Source organism: Puntigrus tetrazona, unplaced genomic scaffold, assembly GCF_018831695.1.
Source record: "Puntigrus tetrazona isolate hp1 unplaced genomic scaffold, ASM1883169v1 S000000396, whole genome shotgun sequence".
Classification (NCBI taxonomy): Eukaryota; Metazoa; Chordata; class Actinopteri; order Cypriniformes; family Cyprinidae; genus Puntigrus; species Puntigrus tetrazona.
This window is the reverse complement of record NW_025048049.1, coordinates 236448-263000: the sequence shown is the minus strand read 5'-3', so window position 1 is coordinate 263000 and position 26553 is coordinate 236448. Positions and strand designations below refer to the sequence as shown.

The 26553-nt window shown below is 37.1% G+C and overlaps 2 long non-coding RNA genes across 2 annotated transcripts; both read left to right on the top strand.

Moving 5' to 3' along the window:
• The first annotated feature begins 3609 nt into the window (after positions 1-3609).
• Positions 3610-7682, top strand: LOC122333794. The gene is made up of 3 exons (XR_006248676.1): positions 3610-3727; positions 6509-6613; positions 7410-7682. It is a non-coding gene; the product is annotated as an uncharacterized LOC122333794 (long non-coding RNA).
• Positions 7683-10701: 3019 nt separating this feature from the next.
• Positions 10702-21556, top strand: LOC122333805. The gene is made up of 3 exons (XR_006248680.1): positions 10702-10934; positions 11832-11951; positions 20869-21556. It is a non-coding gene; the product is annotated as an uncharacterized LOC122333805 (long non-coding RNA).
• The last annotated feature ends 4997 nt before the right edge of the window (positions 21557-26553 follow it).

Sequence of the window (26553 nt, the reverse complement as noted above, 5' to 3'; positions counted from 1 at the left end):
AATCAACGGCGCTAGATTTGTCGCACTTGTAATATTTCCATGTGTTGTATTATATAAGGTCAAGACTATGGGTGGGCTGTTTGACCCTGGACCACAAAATCAGTCAGTAGTAAATAAATAGGCTTTCCATTGATGTGTGGTTTGTTTGGATGGGACGAGATCTTTTGGCCAGATACAAATATTAGAAAATCTAGAAGGTGCAAAAAAAACAAAGTTGTCTAAATGGGGTGCTTATCAACCAATATTACTAATAAACACACACACACACACACATATATATATACCCTTAAGATTTTTTTGCATAAAAGAAAAATATATAATTTTAACCGCTGTTATTGGCTATTGCTACAAATATACCTGTACTATTTAAGTCCAAGGTCACATATTATATATTGAGCACTCTAAGACACGCACATTGACCTTTTGTGGCAAAATGCCTCGATTTTACCCAAGAGACAATAAAAAATATACGATAAAGACAGAATTATGAATAAGTATTGTAGTGTTTAATACTTAGAATTTATCATCCCCCATATAAAATGTTTTAAAATTCAACATTAATCAAGTAGATTAATGCGAAACGCAGACCAAATCGTTGCAAGAATAAAGGGGCAATGTAGCATATGCCCCCGTTAAGCATTATCGTTTATTTATTGCTCAGTTTTATTTTGGTGTGAGATGTTTGAGTGTGATTCAGTCTTCATCACTCTGGTTTCAGTTTCAGGGCTGGGTCACCCCATCAGTGAAGACAATCAGGTGCCTGAATGAGCAGAGGGGTTCTGTTGCTTTCAGAGTCATTACCGCACAATAGAAGAGTCGTACACTGATGGGTGTGAATAATAAATCTACCCTATGAGCGCAAAAATAAGGGTGTATGTTTAACCAGTAAAAAGAAGCGAAAATACAGGCCTAGTGATGCCAGTGACTTCATAATATCTGTCATCATAATTAGTATACGCATTATGAAAACACGTTTTGTAAGTCGCTTCTATTAGACTCCTGGCACGTTCAGAAAGAAAACAAAACTCACACGATCAAGATCAAATGCCGAACGGATACAAGAATCATTCGAGAGATATATGATTGCTTTAATCGTGCACACAGGAGCATGTTTGTACGAAGGTGTTGAGCAACACAACAGCCTCTAAACCCTGAACGTATCTGAGCTATGACAAACATTTCGGCGGAGACAGACGGATCTGGTTTCTCAGACAAAAACGATGCCATTGTGAAAGTCGCAGTGACCGTATTTCAAAAACCCTTCTTGCATATTTTATCTTCAGTTTCAATGAAGTTAAATAAGTTATTCGCATAATGATCCTATCCAGAAACTCTAAAAGTGTCCTTCTGAGAATAAATCCCCAAAATTGCTAGTTTGTGTTGTCACATTAGATGCTCAAACGTTGCTCACAGATGGCATTCAGCTTCCTTTTTTTGCTTTTTGGATATTTTTCATCCCTTTATTACACTTATGGTATTCCTGATCAAAACCGGCCGGTCTACAAAAAGGGACGCTGCCTAATAATGGCATTCACTCTTTATATCGACTCGTTTTCTTTTAATTAGCACAGGTTTTGTATTTCTTTTTTAGTAACTGACTGATCACAAGCCTCACCGATCTGAGCTTATGCTTAAAAAGCGAGATGGTTATGCACAAATAATGTTTATTTTGTGCACAAGCTCAGATCAACGAGGCCTAACGGTTGCAAAAACAATTTTGCTAATTGAAAGAAAAGAATGGGATGAATAGATTGACTTCATAATAACGTGATAGGAATTTTTAGCTCATTTTTGGTACATCTAATATGCGACATCAAGAGGAATTTATCTCCAAAGAAACTGAAAAACCCAAGCATCCGATAACAGTGCTTGATGGAACATTTCCGTCCACAAAGTCAAGTTTGTTCGCTTTCAGAAATGACAAGCAACACAAAAAATGCAGTGATAGAGTAGATAAATTCCTCTGTGAAGGGCTCATCTGAAAGAAGTGATTACAGAAACTTGGGTGTTTCTTCTGTTGTTCGGTGAAACCGGCCGGTCGAGCTCTGAGACAGAATCATCACCACGAGCACATCCTCAAACTATTATCTCATCGTCTAGTATCAGAGGCCCACGGAGGTTATGTATACAGAGACGCAGGCAGTAAAACATATAAAAACATATAAAAACTTTTCTAAATATGTATTGCTGATGGTTCCAGACTCTACAAAGTGTAAAAAAACCAAAAGGATAAAGGCGGAATTATTTGAAATTCTGTACAAAATTCAATCGATTTTTAGTCTTATTACCTAACATCTGCGCGCCGCTTTTATCATCCACGTTCAACAATCAAAATAAAATAAGCGCCTGATTACGCATTTCCGTGTACTGTACTTCATGGTGGCGTTCAGTCCGGTGAAGTACTGTAAACTTCATTGTTAAATAATGCATTATAGCTGAAACACTTGAAAGAAACAATGCTGGTTGTGACCTTACAAAAATGCGAAATATGTTACTAATAAATCAGGTTCAGCGGGTGAAGTTAAGCATAACATTGGCCTGTTTTGTGACACCTTGTTAAACACAGTAATATACACTAATATGTTAAGTAATGAAATGAGGTACGTAGCCATTAACAGTTTTTAGATGGACTTTCTCTTGGTTATTATGAACATTAACTAATAAGAGGTAAAGAATAAATAAATTAATGCTTACAGTCACATAACCGAGTTCACTTAGTTAAGTATTTTATACATTTTACTGGTATTGCTGACTAAACTCGGATGCCCAGGATAACTGAGCACCTACACTTAAACACTTCTCAGATGCCTCGAATACCAAAGGTTCGGTCTCAGCCAATCAGCGGGGAGCAGACTGCTTTGTGTATAAAAATTCCAAGACAAAGTACTACAGCGTATTCAGTCAGTCAGGACACTGAGTGATTTAGGAAATGAATCATCACGGGAGCATCGGATCAATGCAGCATCGTAGCGTGCCATAGATTTCCTGCGATGCTGAAACGATTCGGTCTTATCGGCGTTTAATGCCGCTGAGTGATGACGCTATCAGTCTATGATGGTTTAGGTAATGATAAACCACTTAAAAACGGTTCATTGTACAGTTTATTAACACAAGCGTCTTGAAATGTAGCTAATAATTGAATGTAGTCTTATTGTACATCGCTGCTTTTATTAAGTTGCGTAACAGTTTTGTATTGCATAATTAAAGTTAATTAAGTTGTTTTTAACCCGTATGGATGTCTAATAAAACTTTGAAACAGTCGACGACTTCCAATTTTTTACTCATGCTATTGAAGCCAGGTTTAGTTGCCAACATTCTTCAAAATATCTTCTTTTGTGCTCAGCAGAATTAAGGAGTACAGGTCTGAACCGGCTTGAGCTGTCTCTTTAAAGCCTGACTGAGTTTGCTGTTCTGAGTGGTTGCCAGGACATTGTTAGGCGATGCCAAGTAACTTTTCTCAGACCTTTGACCCAGTAACCTAAGTTTATTCCTGAACTGTCTCATTGTGTCCGCTAGGGTGCTCCAAACACTAGCTTTCCTTGATCTCCTCATCACAAGCACTCCTCCTGCTGTCACACACACACTCAGACACAGTCTGGGAATATGAAGCTGTTTAATAACTTTTATCTGACGGTTCGTGATAGCTCTCTTTTGAGTCCGGATGTGCTCTTCAAGATATTACTCCTGTGTGACATCTGGGATTCATTTATTTGTATTATCATGCTGAGTAAGAATATTTTAAGAATATAATACTGGAGAATATTTGAGTTCAGGAGTCAAATGTTGTGAAATGACTATGTTTACGAAAGCAGTTCTTCATCAGGGCTGACCATTAACAGGATTAGTAGGAAATTAAGACCGGATGAGACATCACCGAGGAAGAGAGTTAAATGATTAATAGACTACTCTGTTTTTTTATTATTGTTGTTGTTGTTACTTTTATATATTTTTATATTAAAAATCTAAATCAGTGGTTTTCAACCTGTGGGCCGCGGCCCCCCAGTGGGCTGCAACGGTATTGCAGGGGGGCCGCCAGTTATTATCAATAGAAATAATAATATTGCTAATGTACGTAAAAATGTGTAGTAATAATTAAATATCATAATTAATTAAATAACAAAAAATAATAATAAACTGTTACTATGCGTTCACTATTCCAGGTCGTTGATTGGTTTAAAAACAACCCGCCGATTTAGGCTATGTAACATATTTTTGCTGCATACATTTTTTGCAGTGGGCCGCGGAAACATATGTGTTTGGTTGTGTGGGCTGTGAGTTAAAAAAGGTTGGGAACCACTGATCTAAATGATAAGACTATAAGCTGAGTGAAAAATGTTATGTATTGTACCAAACAGGCGAGATTCAGAGAAGACGGTGGGAGGGGCTACAACACACACACACACACACACACACACACACACACACACACACACACACACACACACATACACACACACACAGACAAACACAGACACACACACACACACACACACACAGACACACACACACACACACACACACACACACACACACACACACACACACACACACACACACACACACACACACACACACACACACACACACACACACACACACACACACAGACACAAACACACACAGACACACACACACACACAGACACACACAGACAGACACACACACACACAGACAAACACACAGACACACAGACACACACACACACACACACAAACACAGACACACACACACACACACACACACACACACACACACACACACACACACAAACACAGACACACACAGACACACACACACAGACACACAGACACACAGACACACACATACACACACACACACACACAGACACACACACATACTTGCAGGTACTGAGACTGGCCCAAAAGGGGAGTAGTTATAATTGTCAGGTGGTGTTTTCAGCATAGTTTAGCTTCATGTCTAGTGAAGTTCTGTATTGATGGAAACCTGTTGAGCAGGTGATGATGTTCAGCTGCAGTTTTCAAGGAAACTCTCACTGACTGCCAATAAGCTGAACAGACGTTGAACAGCCATTGTGTATTGTTATGGTAAGAGGGTAGAATAAGGCTTTACTCAAATCAGTTTTGCATAAAACTGAGAAATAAAGTTTTAGCCAAGAAGGTCATTCTTAAATGCGCTGTCTTTGCTCTCTGTTATGGACTTGGCATTATGTTTTGGCATGATGTCATCTTATACATTATGTTTTGGCATGATGACATTATATATATATATATATATATATATATATATATATATATATATATATATATTTTTTTTTTTCATTTATTTATTGATTTTTGTTTTACAAAAATCCTAAACAGATTCCATTAATTACATTTCTTTTTGTTAGCTGAGTAAATTAGCTTCCACTTTGTTGCACATTATTCATGCCGCTATAAATGTAAAATATAAATTTGATGTGTTAAAATGGTTATTTTCTTTCCCCCCCTGAATAAGGTTTCTTGCAAATAGAGTGTGGCAAGTTATGCAGTAAGAGAGCCATACTAAGATGCAAATAATGCATGAAATAATAATAGGCGTGCATATAGTATGCACAAGAACAGCATTAATTTCAATTATTTTTCTGTACTCGTCATAATTGTCTTTTCTTAATCAAAAAAAGTGATTTTTTTATCAGCGACTTTATCAGTGGCTTTACATAAATCTTTGAAATGACTTGGACATTGTGCTCTTTTCACACACACACACACACACACACACACACAGAAAACGGGTTTGTAAATCTTTTTTTTTTTCAGTCCAGTATTGATGGTTTTATTGAATGCCCTTCATTGTAATCTCACGTGGTGTTTATCAGTTTAAAGACATATTCTGGGTAACGTCAGAAGCCTTTTTTAATGTTTAAATGTTTTTGTTATTTTTTAAATATTAATATTTGTGTTTATTTTTACTTCAGTTTTAGTTTAGTTTATCTGAAACATTTTATTCACTTCCAGTTATTACTTTTAGAGCTTCAACTTCAGCTTCAACAGTTATTTTTCTTATATTTATTTGATCACACATTCATTTATTTTTAGTATTATTTATAATCCATTATAATTCGGGTCACAATTTGTAGTGAGGTTTTATTATATTTTTTATTTTAAATTTTATTTATTTTTATTTTTTTGCCATTTAATTGGTCGGGTATTAATTCCAGTTATTAATTTTAGATCTTCAGTTTATTACATTTTAATTTTTTTTTTTTATTTATTATTATTTTAATTACCAAACAAATCAAACAAATGCAACTTTGGTGATTCAAAGTCATTTAAAAAAGATTGCTGTCCTTAAAATATGTATCAATTCTTAAACAGGAATTAAGGACAGTATTATTTATGTTTTTTTCCTTCAAAAAGTTTAACACCAAAAACAAGCCAGCATTTACAAGTACGTTTTATTAATGTTGGCCTACAGCAGAATGAACCTGAACTGTGTCCCTGGTGAAGGATATGAATGTGATTTATGTAAATGTCTTGTTTAACTGCAGAAGCAGCAGACATTGAGAGGATTCCTCCAGAGATCTTGTCCTTCCTGGAGAGAAGCTTCTGCTGTCTACTGGACATCTCCTTCAGCTTCCTAACGTTCCTTCATGGTGAGACCTACAGAACCTCACAAAGGGCCTTTCTTAAAGCCTGAAAAAACATAGAAATGATGTATGAATAAATCAAATTTTTATCAAATGCGACAGTAAACAAGCCGAAATAGAAGGAATCGTTCAATTCTCATTTGATTATGTTAAAGGATTGCTTACATTGTTAATGTTTTACGATTTAATAAATATGTAATAAACAGAACTGAATGAAACATTTAATAGAGAACGTTAATGTTGATGTTAATGTTGTAAAAGTGTTTTATTGCTGCAAAAATATTTTTTTAATCAATTATAAAATCGTTAAAGTTTTATTCAATCAAATGTTCTATTGCTTAGTTTTTTGTGGAGCCAGAAATATTTCAGTGAAAAGTAGACTTTTGAAAAAAAAAAAATTAATTAGGGCCTTAAATATGTAATTTGTTGCATAATTTATAATGAAATCGTTTCATGATTAAGTTAGTTTAAAAATAAGTTAATAAATTAATGCTTATAATTATACGGGCGCGGAGGCACAAAAAAAACAAACAAACAAAAAAACAATCCATAAAAATTTAAATAGAAATCATGGAACTTAAAAAAATTATAATTATATTAAATTAATTAAAAATTTTTTACCCAATTTAACAATTGTTCATTACATTTAAGTTTCAGAATTTTAGTTTACGCAATTTAGACATGCTTTGAGTAAAACGTGGAGACAATGAAAAACGCGATGGAAAACTTTATTTTACAAAATAAAGTGATCAACTAACACACCTATTCTTGAGCACATTTTCCGGTCTTCTGTTATATCCAGAGAGATGTGCACCCAACACTTGTGCTCTGATGTTCTGAGATTTGTGTCTCAGGCCAACACCAGACTTCACCTGACTTCATCATCTTCCATCAGAATCCTTGACGCGAGTGCTCTTCACTTCCTGTGACACTCACAGCTGCTCACTTCCTGCTGGATTTCTCTATATTAACTATATCTTATATTGGACTGTTTTTGGGCAATTTATCAATCAGTTTTTATAACATAGTGTCACGTTCTCTGGACTCTTTGTTTATGTTTTTGTCTCGTGCCATGTGTTCCCTGTGCCCTGCCTTTCCTCCATGTTAATTGTCTGATTGTCTGCAGTTAATGTGTGTTAATGTTGTCAGTGTTGTCAATTACTTATTTTTTGTGGATCCAGTATTTAAGTCCTGTGTTTTGAGTTCTGTTTGTCGTTTCGTGATTAAGTTAGCCAATGCTTATATTCATAAAAATTTAAATAGAGGTCCTTACCTGATGTCTTTACCTGTGTTTATCCTGCCTGCCTGTTCTACCTGCATGGACCTTTGTATCCTATTCTTATTTTTACCTGTTTTTGAGATTAAATCCATTTAAGTTTATTCTAAGCCTCGTGTCCTCCAGACTTCACCTGACTTCATCATCTTCCATCAGAATCCTTGACGCGCAACTTCCTGTGACACACAGCTGCTCAGCATATTTATATACTGTTGCTGTATTATTTATAACACTTAGAATTAGCTTTTATTTTTTAGTGAATTAGCTTTTATTTTTTAGTTTTTTTTTTTTTTTTTTTTTAGATATATATTTTTGCAAATTTTTTTAGTTAACATTTTACATAATGCGATGCTTTATGTAATTAAAAATAAAAACACTGAACACTGAATTATTTCTGTAGCATTCATCTATTTTTATTCTAGAGTTTTAGAATAATGTTAGTACGTAAACATTATTTTAGTTAAATTTCATTTCAGTTCAATTTCTAATCACCCTTTTCATTTTAAGTTCGTTTTTATTTAAAATGCATATTTTATTTCTATTTCATTCAATTTATTATTAATATTATTATTTTAGTTAACAACTACACTGATCTGAATAGAGCGAAATCTATTACATTAAACTTGAGCATTACAGTATTCAACCGATTTTTATCTTTTATTATATTATTATTATATATATTTATTATATTTAGTTTTTATTTCTAATTTTAGCACGGCAAATTCTAGACTGGATCTTTAGTACGAATGTCGATTTTAAAAAAACATGCAAAAATGCACATGCTATATCATTAGCCCTCAAACTGATTATTGGCTATAAAAAAATAATTATCAGCAGGCTATTTTTCACCGTATAATTAAAAAGAATCATACCATTATGCAACAAACCCCTTATTTACTGTAATTAAAAAAATACATATTTTTATGCAATATGGTACATATATCATTTACATAATAATGGCATTGTTGTACGTTTAATTTATGCTGATTTAAATGAAATAATGAACCAAAAAACGCATTACAGCGATAATCTAATAAGAATCATGGCTCAAAAAAATCTAAAAAATACACCAGTTGGTCTTTTTGTTATTTATTTGCATCTGTTTCTCGGATGAAATATGACTTGGACCTGGTCCAAACCGATTCATCCATATCTGCCCATCATTTTATCACAGCAGCTTTATCAATGCATTAATAATCAGAAGCTGTGGAACACTCCTGCGTCCGCTGGGCGGAGTCAAAACACTGCGTTGCCTGGCAACCTGATAATGAGATGCGAATATGCATCATCTCATTCACAGAAGCTCACCGACTTTTCCAGACAAAAGGCACCAGAAAGAGAGCTCCGATCTCTCCAACGTCCTCCGAACTCCCGTAGTTCTGTTCCAGGCTGTTTTTCCATCCCATTTCATCCTAATCACTCCTTCTCTGAAAAGACTGGCGCGGCGTTGTCAGATCCATCCCAAAACAATCATCTTTCTCTGAGCGTCCCGTAAACATCCAGCATGCAGTTCACCGAGCAGCGTTGTGACAGCACGCCGTCCCATTAACCCTGCAGAGATCCCGCTGGGTTCAGAATGACGGTATTACCCACAATGCACCTGTAGAGTGGCACCTGAGACACAGACAGAGTCAGAATAAGTCAGAATAGTCACATGTCCCAGAATTCATCGCTTCCAGCTTCAGTTTAGATACAAATATACATCCAGCTATTATCGAACATCATGGTGTGATTTGATCATAAAGCGTGAGTCCAAATTAAAGAATAAAATCCTCTTTTTAGGAACCAAAAAATTGACATTTGGGGAGCAACATCGCACAAGGAGGCTTTTTAAACACGCCTTCTCTCAGATATAAAGGTACAAAAGCTGTCCCCGGGGAAGCATCTTTCAAAAAGATACCTCTAATAGGTACAAAAGCGTACCTTTTGAAAAAAAGGCACTGTCCCAGTGAGAGCTTTTGTACCTTTATTTCTGAGAGCGTGGATATGAAGATGGAAAATGCAAAAAAAAAATTAGAAATAGCACGCAGTAAAATTATTAAAACAAACTAAGATCAAATAAAACAACCCAAAAATAAAAATGTATAAATAATATTAATTTTGTAAATATAAATAACAATGACATAAACATAATTCCACTCATTTCAGCTTGTGTAAATTGAGCCTGTGTATTTTGTAATGAAATAATAATTAACACACAGTGTGGCTGTGCAGATTGTACTCTGTGATATGATATGATTTTTCTCTCTGGAGTCCAGCGTCAGTCCCCGAGGATCCCAGCAGATGCTTCTAGACATCTCTGTTTCGGCTCCCACATCTGTTTGGTTAATGCTCGATTGTTTTATTGTTCTTGTTCGTGTTTGTTTACAGATACGTCTAATTCGGTGCGTCACATTTTCCTCCGTTTTGCCAGTTTGCTTTGAGATAGATGCTGGCAGATAGCTTTGAGATACGAGCTGCACTAAAACGACCGATGATGACTCTTCGCGTGATAACTTGTTTAATTATGACTGTCATCTGACATGTTAGAAAATATTAATGCAGTGGTGTCTTAAAGGAACGGGTCACCCAAAAATGAAAAGTTGCTCAGTCTGAGTTTTCCCGTGTGATTGCATCTCTTGCACTGGAGTGAATGGGTGCCGTCAGAATGAGAGTCCGGACAGCTGATGAAAACATCACAGTTATTCACAAGCAATCCACACGGCTCCGGTCCCGTCCATTAACATCTTGCGAAGCCAAAAGCTGCCTGTTTCCAAGAAGCGAATCCACATTTGAAAAGTTTCATCTTAAAATCAGTGCTTCCGGCTAAAATATTAACACTTCCTCGAGTATGAAAGTCCACCCCCTGTTCGTCTCTAACATCAAAATCGACCCAAAAGCGGTTTGTGAGTGATTTTGGTTCGCAAACGGTGCTTGATCTCTGAAGAAAGCAAGATTACAGAACGTAAAAATGAAATATATATTTAAGAAGTCACGTTATTGGATGCAATGAACACATCTGTCCTGTTGCACGTGGTCACGGTCTTTCAGCAGCACCTCAGCAAACAAATGGTGAGTTTTCCGAGACTTAACCCTCACTTTTTACACAAACTCGAAGGAGACACCAACAAACGGTTAAATGCATTAATCTCCTGCGTAAAATGTTGATTTGAGGAGAGGTTTCTCCGTCTACCGGCCACGTTTCGCGCATTTCAGGCGGGCTTTTGCTCTTGCAAAGTCTATTTAGCAGAAATATAATATCAGAAGAACTCAGTGCTTCATTCAGCGCTGTCACGCAAGAGATATAAAACTCCCTTCACTGCTGAGGTACAAATATATCCCCATCGCCTTCCCTCATCCTCCATTTATATTATTGTTAAACAACACCTGTTGATGCGAAACCGCTCGCTAAAGTCTGGATCCCAGTGCATGTTTGTTCGCCTTTATGTGATTGAAAAAAACCTGAAACTTGAATAATCACATTCACTTTAGGATTTACGGGTCTGTTCTTGCGCGTTTGTATTTATAATCCTGCTAAACAGCTTCTTATTATTTAATAAAGCGGTTAATGGCGCCGCCTAGCGGTGAGAATGAGCAACAACACGCGCTATGCAAATTATTCTAAACGAGTGGGGAATTGAACGCCGTTTAAAAATCATATATAAACTTAACTTATATATAAAACTAAGTCTAGTGTGTTGCTGTAACTTGACCACACCATGTTGCATGTTTAATTCAGCGAGCGACTTACAGTTATAATCTTTATTTGATGAGAAATATAGGTTTTGGCATTCTAATAAAAACAGATGAGTGGGAAAAAAAAGCCTTGCATATGTAGGTATTTGTGTCATTTGCATATTATGTACAGTTTGTATATCATATACTCCATGAACAGCGCATGCGGTGCGATCCACAGGTTGGTTTGTCGCAGTGGCTTTTAATCAAGGCATGTTGTGCTCTTCTCTGTAGGACGGTCAAGGACATTGTGTCGGGCTGAATGGATTTCCTCTGTGATAAAGGGCTGAATCTGCTTTGTCTGTGATGGAGATCAGGGGGTCAAAGCCGTACAGGAGTGACCTCATCCAACAGGTTCAGATCACAAAACCCACCCACTTCCATTCAGATCAATCACACCACACCGCAGAGAAAGAGAGAGTGATGGGCCAGCATAGATAGATGATAGATAGATGGATAGATGGATAGATAGATGATAGATGGATGAATGGATGGATAGATAGATGATAGATGGATGAATGGATGGATGGATGGATAGATAGATGATAGATAGATGGATGGATGGATAGATAGAGGATAGATAGACAGATGATGGATGGATGGATGGATGGATAGATGGATAGATAGATGATAGATAGATGGATGGATGGATAGATAGATAGATAGATAGATAGATAGATAGATAGATAGATAGATAGATAGATAGATAGATAGATAGATAGATGATGGATGGATGGATGGATGGATAGATGGATAGATAGATGATAGATAGATGGATGGATGGATAGATAGAGGATAGATAGACAGATGATGGATGGATGGATGGATAGATGGATAGATAGATGATAGATAGATGGATGGATGTATAGATAGATGATAGATGGATGGATGGATAGATAGAGGATAGATAGATAGATAGACAGATGATGGATGGATAGATGGATAGATAGATGATAGATAGATGGATGGATGTATAGATAGATAGATGATAGATGGATGGATGGATAGATAGATAGAGGATAGATAGATAGATAGACAGATGATGGATGGATGGATGGATGGATGATAGATGTATAGATGGATGGATAGATGGATAGATAGATGATAGATGGATGGATGGATGGATGGATAGATAGAGGATAGATAGATAGACAGATGATGGATGGATGGATGGATAGATAGATAGATAGATAGATGGATGGTTAGATAGATGATAGATGGATAGATAGATAGAAAGTTGTTACATTAGTGATTTGTCACAAACATAAAATACCAGTGTTGTTACTATAAATAAAAAAAGTAATTAAAAGCAATAAAAACAAACATCTGATTAAATATGTAAACTTAAATGAAGATTAGAAATGTTAGCAGCAAACTGATATAAGTCCAAGTATTAAAATGACAAAGAAATATAGCAATATTCAAATAACAGTACAATTTTCTTTTAAATAAACACAAAACAGAAATTACTAAATCAAAATAAAATAAAAAATAAACTAAACATTTAACAACAACAACAATAATAATAATAATATTATTAATTATTATGATGATGACAAAAGCACAACAAAATTATAAGTAGCAAAAAAATAACATTAAATGAAACAAAAAGCCAACAAAATCAACTACAATTAAAATTAAACTATTAATAAATACTGTAATGTAAAACTGTAATCCCTAAAAACATTGTATGGTACATTCAACATTTTTTTCAAAATTATAATATACATTTTAAACATAAATTTAAAACAATAAATAAAATACACAGTATACTGCCATACCATTATACCGTTTAGTGTATTTTGTATTGTTTTGTACATCATGTGAGGATCATCACTGAGGTGTGTGTGTGTGTGTGTGTGTGTGTGTGATGTTTGCGTTTAAAGCAGCTCGTACGGAAATGAGAAACGCACACCAGTGATGCAGGATCCCCGAAAACGCTCTGATCTAAAGGCTTCAATGCTCGAAATTAATTTTGGAGTCAGATGGCTGCGCATTGCATTCACACAAATCTGATGTGTTCGGTGCGAGACAAAACAGGAAAACCCCGACTTCTGGGCCAGTGTTTCTCTTCAGTGTTCCTCCATGATTTAAACAAATAGGTGAAATAATGAAGTGGATGCAAAACGATTTTTTGAGCTCTCTTGACCACTAGGGGTGCTGTCTATCCATCCAAAGCTCAGCACGTCTGTGTGAATGAGATATTTAAAGATTTCAGCAACAGCACAAACGCTCTTTACATATTCTTATAAATCAGATCTATTGAACTTTCTCTATTAATAGCGTTGGGTTTCGTTCACGTCTAGCGGCTTATCCTAATATTTTTGCTGCGTTGTTGTCATGTCCCATCGCACGCTTTAGACGCTTTGGACACCTTAACCATGTCAGGCATCGGGGGGAAAAGGACCACCGGTTTGTTTTTAACACAACAACAGATGGCTCGGTGTCAGCGCGCTCTCCTCCAGCCCCAACCTGAGAGGAGATATCGCGGGGAAATGCGCTCCAGATTGCCGGTTTGTCGGTCGCCTGGTCGTCCCCTGGGTAAAATCGGGGGAAATTCGGCAGTTGTTTCAGAGCCAAGAGAGGGCCGGTTGTAAGAAAACCCAGACAGGCAATGAACATTAAGTCCATCGTTTGTTTATTCGCCGGATGTTGTTGCTGCACAAATGAATTCTCCTCAAACCGTTACATATCTCCGTCGCAGATGTTACTGGCTTTCAGATATCAATCGCTGATCTTCTGAGGTCATTTATTGCATCCTCGGCCGTGTTTAAACCATCTACGAGCTGCAGTGTTTTGGGAGCATCCTCTCCGATTGAAACGATAGAGAGTTGAGATCGTTTATGGCGGCGCGTATTGCTTTTGAGAAGTTTCTCGAGCCACATGAGAGGTTGTTCTATCAGAGCAGGTTTATTGAAAAGATCCTTCGAGGTTTCGCCGTTTCCCCCCCGTATTGTACGGAGACGATTCGTCTGTGTTAAACATTAATTGAATTTTGATTTTAGGCAATTATTCTTCGTTTTTGTGGGTATTTGCATTAATCTAAAATATTAATGGGTTCATTTGGCTGAGCTGGAGAGAGTGTTTGGCCGCAGAGGACCCTTCCTAACTCTGACGCCCCTCGAGGCCCTTCTCCACTAATCTTACGGGTCTTTTAAGAAGAGAGGAAAAGAGTGCAAATTATATGAAGTATGTTACAGGAAGCACTGGAACGGAGATGGGAAATAAAATCAGGGTTATGATGTGTAAGGATCATATAAGCATTTATCAGAATTTGAGTGGTTTAATAAATAATATGGCACATAAGGTATATATATATATATATATATATATATATATATATATATATATATATATATATATATATCATATTATTTATTCTTTAAATTATTTTACAGTAGCATTTATGTTTGGGGGTCATATTTTTGAAGGAAATTAATAGAAATTAATGAAAATAGATGCATTCAAATGACAAAAGTGTTTTAATGTTACACTTTTTTTATTTAATAAATAAATAAATAGATGGAAAAATAAATAATGTCCTTTTTAACTTTCTGTTTATTTAAGAATGCAGCAATCATTTCCACAAAATATGAATGTTTTCAACATTGATAATAATCAGAAATGCTTCTTGAGCAGTAAATCAGCATATTAGAGTGAACTGGAGAGATTAGGATGAAAATCAATCTTTTAAATTAATCGGTGAAATAAATTAGATTTTAAAATGTATTGCAGTAGAAAATGCTTATTTCAAATTATAATATTATTTCAGAATATCGATGTTTTTAATCTATGTTTGATCAAATAAATGCAGCCTTGATGGGCAAAAGAGACTTTATAAGTAAAAAAAAATTATAAAATAAGAAAAATTTAAAAATAGTGTATATGAATAATGCAATTTAAAAGTACTGTAGAATAGATAAAAATACTGTTGGTATCTGCTTCTTCTTCTTCTGCCTTTTTTCTGTCACGTCGAATATAATATGCATTCAATAAGTATTTAACATGAGATTTTATTTTTAAAATATATGCAAATATAATAATGCGGCACATTTGCTATTGAAAGGCCTGAGCAGCATAGTAACCAGTTCCACAGACAGACAGAACGTGGTTATAAGCCTCACTGTATTGTCTGCATGTATCTCAATATTTCCATGATATGAAATTCAGATTTTGGGGTGGGTGGGAGGAAGGGGGAGATGGAGAGAGAGAGAGAGAGAGGTTTCCAGACATTTCTCTCCTGGCCGTGTGGACTGTCAGACGTCACGCGGCAGATTGTTTTGACACCCCGTTAAGAAATTCAGGAGGAAGATGGACGGCTCATGAAATTTGCAGGCCCTGATTGAATTTATGATATTTTCATAAAGGCCATCAAGTGTGGACGCCTGCGGGGAGGAGAACCTGACAGACAGACGCAGAGAGGGGGGAAGAAAAAAAAGCAGTGTGGGCTCAGGATGCTTTCCTAGATGATCACACGGCACATGTGACTGACCACAGGAGCTGATCTGTGTGCTCTTTAACACAGAACTCACATCCAGATCCGCTTCAGAAGCTCACGGCTGCAAAGAAAAAGGAGACTTTAAAGTTAAACGGCGACATTTAAAGTTCATTTTAAAGACACGTCAGGATCACAACAGGCTTTGAAAAAACCATCTCTTTTTACTGATGTAATCAAGCCTGTGTAGGAGGGAAATACGATCAATTAGTTTTACGTTTTATGATTAAAATGCGAGGCGTGTTTCCATGGCAACTTGCTGGAAGGTGTTGCTATGTGGTATTTACGGTATGCTGAGTGATCTAGCCTGTTGTCATGCAGTTGCTAGGGTGTACTGGGTGGTTGCTATGCAGCTGGTTAGGTTCAGAGTGGTTTAGCTTGTTGTCGTGCCATTGCTAGGGTGTTCTGGGTGGTTGCTATGCAGTTGTTTGGGTTCAGATTTGTTTAGCTTGTTGTCGTGCCGTTGGTAGGGTGTTCTGGGTGGTTGCTATGCAGCTGGTTAGGTTCAGAGTGGTTTAGCTTGTTGTTGTGCCGTTGCTAGGGTGTTCTGGGTGGTTGCTATGCAGTTGTTTGGGTTCAGATTTGTTTAGCTTGTTGTCGTGTCGTTGGTAGGGTGTTCTGGGTGGTTGCTATGCAGCTGGTTAGGTTCAGAGTGGTTTAGCTTGTTGTTGTGCCGTTGCTAGGGTGTTCTGGGTGGTTGCTATGCAGTTGTTTGGGTTCAGATTTGTTTAGCTTGTTGTCGTGCCGTTGGTAGGGTGTTCTGGGTGGTTGCTATGCAGCTGGTTAGGTTCAGAGTGGTTTAGCTTGTTGTTGTGCCGTTGCTAGGGTGTTCTGGGTAGTTGCTATGCAGCTGTTTAGGTTCAGAGTGGTTTAGCTTGTTGTTGTGCAGTTGCTAGGGTGTTCTGGGTGGTTGCTATGCAGTTGTTTGGGTTCAGATTTGTTTAGCTTGTTGTCGTGCCATTGGTAGGGTGTTCTGGGTGGTTGCTATGCAGCTGTTTAGGTTCAGAGTGGTTTAGCTTGTGGTTGTGCAGTTGCTAGGGTGTTCTGGGTGGTTGCTGTGTGGTTGCTATTGCGTTTTGAGTGGTTTAGCCTTACCTGTTGCTGTGCCGTTGCTAGGGTGTTCTGGGTGGTTGCTGTGTGGTTGCTATTGCGTTTTGAGTGGTTTAGCCTTACCTGTTGCTGTGCCGTTGCTAGGGTGTTCTGGGTGGTTGATATGCAGTTGTTATTCCATTTAGAGTCAGAATAGTTTAGCTTGTTGTTGTACAGTTGCTAGGGTCTTCTGGATGGTTGCTGTGTAGTAGGTGTTTTGAGTGGTTCAGCATGTTGAGTGCAGTTGCTAATCTGTTCTAGCTGGTTGCTATGCAGTTGTTATAGTGTTCTGATTGGTTTAGTCTGTTGTTGTGCAGTTACTAGGGTGTTCTGGGTGGTTGCTATGCAGTTTTGAGTGGTTCAGCCTGTTGGGTTGCTAGGTTGTTACTATGGTGTTCTAAATTATTATTTTTTTCTGCTTGGTTGCTATCCAAAAAGTCAAGAGCGAGCCTTGATCTATCCCGGTCTATGCAAGAAACATCCACTGATGACAAATCAAAGATTTTAAATCATTTTTGGCTGTTTTTAAAGCAAGTATTTCAGATTCATGGTGCCCCTAAGCCCAGATAGCACATGTACGTCTGCAAGATCTGGAAAGCATATGCTGTGTACAAACATCTGACGGATGTCTGTAAAATGTCAATTTTACATACACTCTAAATCATAAACATCTTAAAGACATCTAACGAAAGCCTATTTGACTTCTGATAGGAAGGATCCTGTAGACGCACTGCAGATCAGCAAACACTCATCTGCAAACAAGAAATACGTCTTCCAGATGTGAACGCAGGCGTCCAATAGACGTCTCTCTGTGATGCACGTCTGCTATCAGGGTTGTGATGGTGTACTGAAGTCTGAAGTGTGAACGTTTTCGGGCCAATGCAGCGTGGCAAACAGCATTAACACTCTCAAAGCGTAACTTGCTTCAGATGAGTGGAAAGTGCATGAAATACAAGTACAGATAAATCAGGCCTTCAAATCAGCACTTCTTATGCAAGATTCTGTAAATGAAAAGAAGGTCCGTGCGCTGCCGTCTTCAAAGACCTGGGCTTTTAGTTCATTGGCTTGACAGAGTTGCACCGCCCCAAACAGCCCTGCCTTAATTATTCAAGTAACTGAAAAATTAATATAGCACTTTTTGGGTGCAAATGCCTCCGTTTGCACTGCAAAATTGGGAAGAAGTCCATTAAATATTTATGCATTCACAATCCTTTCAATTATCATCCGACACTTTGATAATAAAGTAAAATCCTAAATGGGAATATCCTTAATGCAGAACGCACAGTTGAATTACCTCCTAACACAATACACGCACTTCAATTATTAAAACTAGATGGAGGTCTCGGCACATTATACATTTATATTTTCAAACATGCTTGAGCAGAATTCTATTGTTCGGCGAGCTGTGATTTCTGAGACTTGATCATTGTTTGAGAATAAAAGGCATGGCAAAAAAAAATAAAAATTTTAATAGTCAATAATAAGAGCCAGCTTTCGGTCTAATGCTTCCTCGGATGGAAAAAGTGCTCTGAGTTTTTATAAGCTGTTGTGTGTAGTTGTATTGTCCGGATTGGCTCCCGTCAGCGTTTTGCAGATGCTTAAAAGATGTTTCAATGTGGGATAATCTGTGATTCATGCTCGCTGGAGCCGGTTGCAGCTGCTGAATGAAAGCTCTACAATGCTCTACGTTTTCATAGTTACACTGCTATAGGACTCCGGCTACATTCATAACTGCTGCATTCATACGCGTTATATGGAGGTAAAATGAAAAGGAAATACCATGCGAACTTCACTGAAGTGGATTTGTTTGTTTTCTAGGGTGTTCTGGGTGGTTTGGCTTATTGTCATGGAGTTGTTACTATGGTTAATGATGTTAATAATGCTTATTTATCAAGCCAATAAAGCCCGCTTCCTAATCTATAATCACACGCACAAGTTCAGTATATGCTAATACTGAATGCAATACTTTGATAAAAAAAGAAACCATTTTTCTATAAGTTTTACTTTTTTGACCTTGAATCTTTACAAGCATCGCAATCTGTAGAGATTTGTGCAGAAGTTGCTCTGCAGTCACCCGGCATATGGAGGAAGTCATCATTCTCAAATGTTATCTGGCTAAAGATAGGCTGGTCGTAACCATGACGACCATTGCTGCATCACTTATCACAAAGGAAATTGGTGGGAGAGTGCAGGTGCCCGAGCAACGCATGCACGCTCTCGCTCGAGTCTTCAGAAAGCTGTCAATTATTAGCATGCAAATAGCGGATATCTCGAGTTAAACTGAAAAATAAAATCCCAAAGTATACTTGGCATATTAATATGTGGTTGTTTGGGTGGTTGCTATGTGCTTTCTTACTGGTCTCTATTATATGATATTGCAGTCTCAGAAATGCCGTCGAATTGGCCCCTGCACAATTTTATTATTATATAAAAATGTTATATGATAGTTAGCATCCGTCAAGTTTTAAAGCATTGTGGTATTAAATTTAGATCTGCTTATTTTGCATATTTTTGCAGCATTTCGCATTGTCACCAGTTAGACGCGATTGCACTGAGCTTATGAACGCAGCGGCCAATCAGAGGCATAAAGAAGCGTAGACCGCTTCGCTGATTATAAAGGCTGTATTTTGAGTGCTTAAATTCACGCTAGATGTTCTTGAAAGCCTGTTTCAGCCGCTGAGTAAACAGTAAAAAACGGGAAATGTAAATTGCATGACATATACTTGCAATTGTTTTAAAGTCAGAACTGAATGATGATTAAAAAAGACAGAATTGTGAGCTATAAAGCGTCTGACTTTTTGTTTTCAGAGAATTACGAACAATTCTGGCTTTATATCAAGAAACTTTCATTTTAAAATAATATTGTGAGATAAACTCACAACTATGTTATTTTTGCAAAAAAAAATGCAAGACAAAAATCTGATTTTTAAACAGTTTATAGTTTATTGAGTTATATCTCACTCTATTCATCACAATAGCGATTATAAATTCGGCAATTTTGACGTTATATCTCCCAATTCTGAGAAAAAAAAGTATGAGAAAATTGCGAGGGGGAAAAAAAAACAGCATTGTGAGATAAAAATGTCATTTTATTAATTAATTGGCTGCCATATCTTTGCTCTCTTTCTGTCAAAATAACCTTGGAACTAAAAACATTACAATTAGTAACGTACAATGTTTTTTTTTTTATGGATATGTGATCATATTCGATACCATAACAGCCGTTGGCTTGCCGAAAAAGATGGGTTTATAATGTGCATGCTTAATAGATTACATTAAGCCGCATTCAGCCTTTCTCAGGAGTTGGCCGACCCTCCGCCAGCATCTTAAAACGCACACACACTCAAGAGGCGTCAAGTCTGTAAAGCACAAACTCTAGGATTTCTTCAAGCCACTTTAATAATCAAAAGTTTCACGTTCACGTATATAGGAGCAATAGCAATAGCGACGCTTGCTTCGGCGCACGCTGCTGTAAAAAACCCTAAAAGTCCAGTTGTACCTTTAGCTGAGTTCGTAGGGGTTTTCTGAGCCCTTTGGAGGATATGAAAGAATAACTAATCATAAACGCGGGTGGGGGAGGCTCCTTTTATGGAGAATATAATGAATATGGTTATTCTGACAGCTTGTTCACACCCAGCCTCCCACAAACCTGGCAGATTCACACTCTCCACACCCTGTCACCCCCAGCTCCTGAACCAATCCACAGGCGGCGGGGAAGAGAACCGCAGGGCCCGCAGAACACCGGACCTCCAGACCGATGCAGCGGGCCGGAAAAAGATGGCTTCTTTAAGCGCCAGTGCGTTTTGAATAAATAAACAGACGATAACGATGCGCATGTCGTCGACGCGCCCTGAGTGATGCAGCGCTACGGCTGAACCGATCACGCAAACGCCCTCTGACAGTGACTTACAGCGTGAAGGGCGACGCCAGGAGTGGGCGGAGCCTCGGCGGGGCCCTCTGCCAGCGCATAATGCATCCGCTCTCGGTGCTTTGTCATCCGAATTCTGTTCAAAACCATGCACGAACTGATTCAATAACGGCGACAATCATTTTTATGATATCACAACTGCTTTTTATTTATCAACGGCGAAGTCTAGCATGACTACTGCTGTTATGCTTACACTTTAGGCAGACTTTGACGTGTAACTGACACATTGTACATCTTTAATATAACTATGAATCAAGTCATATTTATGTTACTTTTGTGTTATTATATGGTATTACGGTATTGCATTTGCTTTATTGGTTTTAGTAAAGCACTTATTACAAACTTATTTACTTATTTTCAATTTCAAAATTTCACTGTTATCTAATAACAACAGTTTTGTGGGAGTTAATTTTTAGCTATTTAATATTTTCAATTGTCACTTCAAGTTTTTAGTAAACTGGTTGCACATTCGTCGTTTAATTTTTTTCTATTTAGCCTTATTTAGTTTTAGCAATTTCAATAATTCAATTAAAAGTTCATCTAACATTTCTATTTTATTTCAATTACTAAAAGCTTTGTAATCACTTTAATGTCAGTTAATAACAGCATCACTTTAAGCTGCGAGCAATTGCCCTGAATTACCCCATAAATTGTCAAATTACCCATTATATCAAAATCATAATGTTATTTTGGTAATCTTACGGCGCGAACATCACTCTGTTTTCTTTAAAAACTGCAAAATGTAATATTTTAAAATGTGTTACTCGTTTGCACTATAGTGAAAAATACATTTCACTCTTAATTCGGGTCAATAATTATACGATTTCCACAGTTGCGAGGCGATAAGCCTCTGAAATCGAGCGTAATGGTTCAGTATGTTCCGATATGATGCAATTAATGAGATTTGAGGTGCTTTTGCCAGATATAGCATTACTACAAATTGCATTGCCCTCGCTAATCAAATCAAAAAAAAAAAATAGGCCACGTGTGATGTTTGTCGCACCATAATTTCGCAGCAAAGCTCCCGTTTTAATTAAAGCAGCCCACGCAGGATAGTCCAGGCATTTCGAAGAATATCTGCCCCTCCTTTGTCCTTTTTTTTTCATCCTCGGCGCGGATTTGCATGAGCCGTTGCGGCGGGAGACGACTCCCCCCTTCCTGCATTTACATACATAAATCTGTGGAGCACATTTGTCCATTATAGCTGAGTATCCTAAGAGCAGGGCCTCGGGGTCCGGCGGTCTAATAAGCCATGCGCTGTCAGAGCCGCGGTGCATCATCATAAATTGTGCATGGAGGTTATGTTTTAAACATTGCACTGCGAGCGCACACACGCACGCACACACATACAACCAAATAAACAGAGCATGCACACAAAAATCACGTCGAGCTGTATGTACCGTATGAGCACAGGCCTGTAAGATAGGGTAGTGTTCTTTCACCAGAAGCAGAGGGTGCGATGCAGCCCATCTGTATCAAGCTGAGCGCTCATGTAGGAGCCCATATTGCCCAGTGGTTTGAGTCTTAATTTCCAGGAAGGGGCTGGGATCTCTTCTGATGCGCCTGTATGCATGTGTGCACACGTGTGCTAAAGCATGCCTGGATGCATCGAGCTTTTTGGCAGCGCGCAATCTGTACATGCAAAGAGATGGCTGAAGCTGATTGATGAACTCGAGTGTTTCAGGCCCAAACAACATAACCGACGGCAAACGAGAAGACGCAAATATTGATAGATATGAGAGTCAATCCCTGCTACCGGGGAAAGATGGCAACAAGACATTTTTAAGGATTTTAAGGATATTTCTTAAAAAGGAGAACAGAGAAAAGCATAAAACAGGGCAAGTGACGTCGCAGCAAACATTCTAACGTTAGCATATGGTTCACATTTTTTTGGAACCAAATAATAACATCGTAGGAACGTTCTTTGTAGGTTTTTGTAATAAAAAAATTCTTTATATTCTCTAATAATATATATATAACATAGATAATAACTTTAGAAAATTTACCAAATATTATATTTTTGGTAACCAATAGCCTTCATAAACAATTTTTAACTTTTCTAACAGAATTTTATAACTAAGAACTAACATGTCTCTTCTGCTTGAGCTGGGATGTGTGCAGTATACCCCTACAATATCAATAAAACCAATACAAATAAAATATTACAATTTACATATAAATTAAATTAAAAAAATTAGTCCCTTGGCTCACTGCAAGTGCTATTATATTAAAATCTGAAAATTACAATTGTTAGGTTATTTAAAATAAAATAAATTATATATATTTATAAATATATATTATATGTTTTTGTTTACATATGCATATATTTTTACTGCATGTTTATATTTTGGAAAATATGCTGTTTATATAATAATTTTTTTATTTAGAAAATTTGAAAATTATATTAATATAGACTATTATATTAATATAGACTTATATATATATATATATTATTTATATCTTTTTTAAATCTAAAATAACTAAAAAAACAACAAAATAAACTAAAACCAATAAATAAACTAAAACTAAATTTAAAGTGAAAACAGAAAATATGGAAACTTAATAACAGTATTATTCAAATGTATTGTTTTTATACTTATCATTTAAAAAAAATTATAGTGCACTACAATGTTTGACGGCATCTTTTACTTAACTTGTTCACGGCTTAAAATTATTTTCAGTAAATTAAGTAAATACGACTTTTAACTGTTATTCACCTGCGCTTTTTTTTTATAAGCCTTACTTACCGGGAAGACTGTGACAATTGTTCCCAAGCTTTCGTTCGAGCGAATCCTGCTCCTGATTTTTGGAGTAGGCAAAAAAAACAAAAAAAAACCCCGAAAGCGTCACCTCTCGTCGGCCTGTGGAGATGCACTGGTGCTCCTCTCCCATCGTCGAGCGGCCGTCAAAACCCAACCCCTCCCTCGCAAGAGTGTAGCATTTAGTGATTAATGTGAGTTTTAATTGTCAAGCTCACTTTTATGCTCATTAAAGTGTATTATGCAGCAGTTAGGGTATTAAAGTTCAGTGAGAAATTTCATGCATACTAATCAGAATGCAAATGAGGCTGGCATAAAAGAATCCCTAGGTGCTGGCAGAAGTGTCGTTAGTTATCTCTCGCCGTGGCTGTCTCCAGCAAGCTAAAGAAATGACTCGGGCTAAATAGATTTTTTTGGTACATGTGCGGGGATGGAGCGGGCCGTGTAAAAAGCCAGCTTAAGAATGGAAAGGAGCGCGATAAAAAGAACTATTCATTGCCGTGTAACAATTAGGACAATGGCTCTAGATAGAAATAGCTTTCCGAACAGAAAGGGAAAAAGCCGCGGCAGCCATTGTGTGTGGAAAACGTACATTGTGCCACGCTGTTTGCACTGGCATCTCGTGTAAAAACACTTTTGTGAGCATGCATGCACAAAGGAGGCATTTTTGTATATTAACATATTTTACATGCTTATTTGATTACGGCAAAAAGGAGCAAAACAAAATATTTCAATAAAACCAGCCAAAATATCGGACTTAAAAGAAATAGTTCGGGCAAATATGAAAATTCTGTCATTTACTCGCGCTCCTGTCCGAACCTGCGCGAGTTCCTTTCTTCTGCAGGAGCGCACACTCTTCTGTGTGATGAAAGCGGACGGGGACTGGAGCGGCCGACCAAAAAAAAAAAGCGACTCGTTATAGAAAATGTTTGCTTTTATCGTGAAGCCGGTGAAGTGTTTAGATGATATTACACTTTTGGTGTTTTCACAGCAGTGCCTTAAAAGAGCTGTTTTAGGTCATCCAGAGAACTTTTCTTAAAGGAACGGTTCGCGCAAAAAAATGGCTTTTTTGAGAATGACTGGTTAGCTATTAACTACGACTTTTTCCCTCGACCAATTCTTCATTTGCTGCTTATTAGTAGTTGGTAAGGTGAGATTGGGGATGAGCTCATGTAAAATAAAGCATTGATATGTGCTTAATTAGCATTGATAACCGGCTAACATTCTATGCTAATAGGCAATTAGGTGTGACCCTAAAATAAATAGTTTTTTCCTTGATGGGAGAAACCTAGCATTCCATCACTTGCTCGCTAATGGATCCTCTGCGGCGAATGGGTGCCGTCAGAATGATAAAAACATCACAACAGTCCACAAGTAATCCACACCAGTCCAGTCCGTCCATTCAAATCGCGTGAAGTGAAAAGCCGCGTGTTTGTAAAATACGAATCCCCCAAGCCCCAGTTTACGATAAAGTTTCCTCCAGCGACAAAGGACTGAATCAAGAGAGAAATCTGCACCGATCGAGCTCCATTTACAAGTGAAAAAAACAGTTCTAAACAAATATAAGGATTGATTGTGACGTGAGGACGAACACTTTCACTGTTGTTATGGATTATAGAGTTCAGAAGAGATCTCGTTCTGACGGCACCCATTCACTGCAATCGATATCGGAAAAGCACTTTTAAGAGCGTATAAGACGGAAAACGGCGAGAAAAATGCAAATGGGAAATGTTATTAGCATTTTAAAGTTATTTAGTGAAGAAAAAAATGATCTCGCGTTATTGCGAAAGCAAAGATGAATGAAATGCGCACGTGTGTGTGACTAAGAGCATAAACGAGTGCCCTCTCTCTCCCCTCGCCGCGGCACACACACAGAGAGAAGAGCTTCTGTCATTATAGCTGCTCCGTATTTCTGTCTGCAGGGCAAGATGAAACAATAATAAAGATATTCAAAATGAGGCCCATACATTTTCTCCCCAGCGTGAGGTGAGCGCAGAGAGATATGACAGCGCTGGTCCGATCGCTCGGCGCCAGGAGGGGGTTCCTCGATGCTAATGAGATTCACACAGGTATTTGGGAACAATGCGAAACCTCACTGGCTACCCACAATTCTCAGAAGCTTCGGTTTGCATTGCGCTGCAGGAAATTGTCTCGTTTCCCTCAACCTCTTTTCTTTATTGAGAGCTTCGCGAGCCAGACTTACATACAGTGTATATACGGCCTGCTGAGCCCCTTACCTTTTCAAAGAGGGTCTCCAGACGACTTTAAGGTATTTAAATGTTACAACAACCAAATGCTATCTGAATTAGAAAATGCGCAATCACTTAATTGCATTTCTTATAAAATAATATGTACATTTATGTCGATATATTATCATTGCATTAAAAGCAAAAACATTAAATTAAGACAAAAAAATTAAAAAATTAATAATAAAAAGTAAATCTTTTAAATACCAGTATAAGTAATTGTATATTGAAATAATTAATATAAATTAAAATGGTAAAAACATCAAGAAATGTATGTAATAAAAAGGTATAAAAATAATCAATAATAAAAATAAAATAAAATACACTAATTTTAATATAAAAAATTATATTTACTAATATTGCTTTATTACTGCATTATTACTGTGTAATTAAAATAATACATGTAAATACTAGTCTATATTTTTTTATTAGACATTTA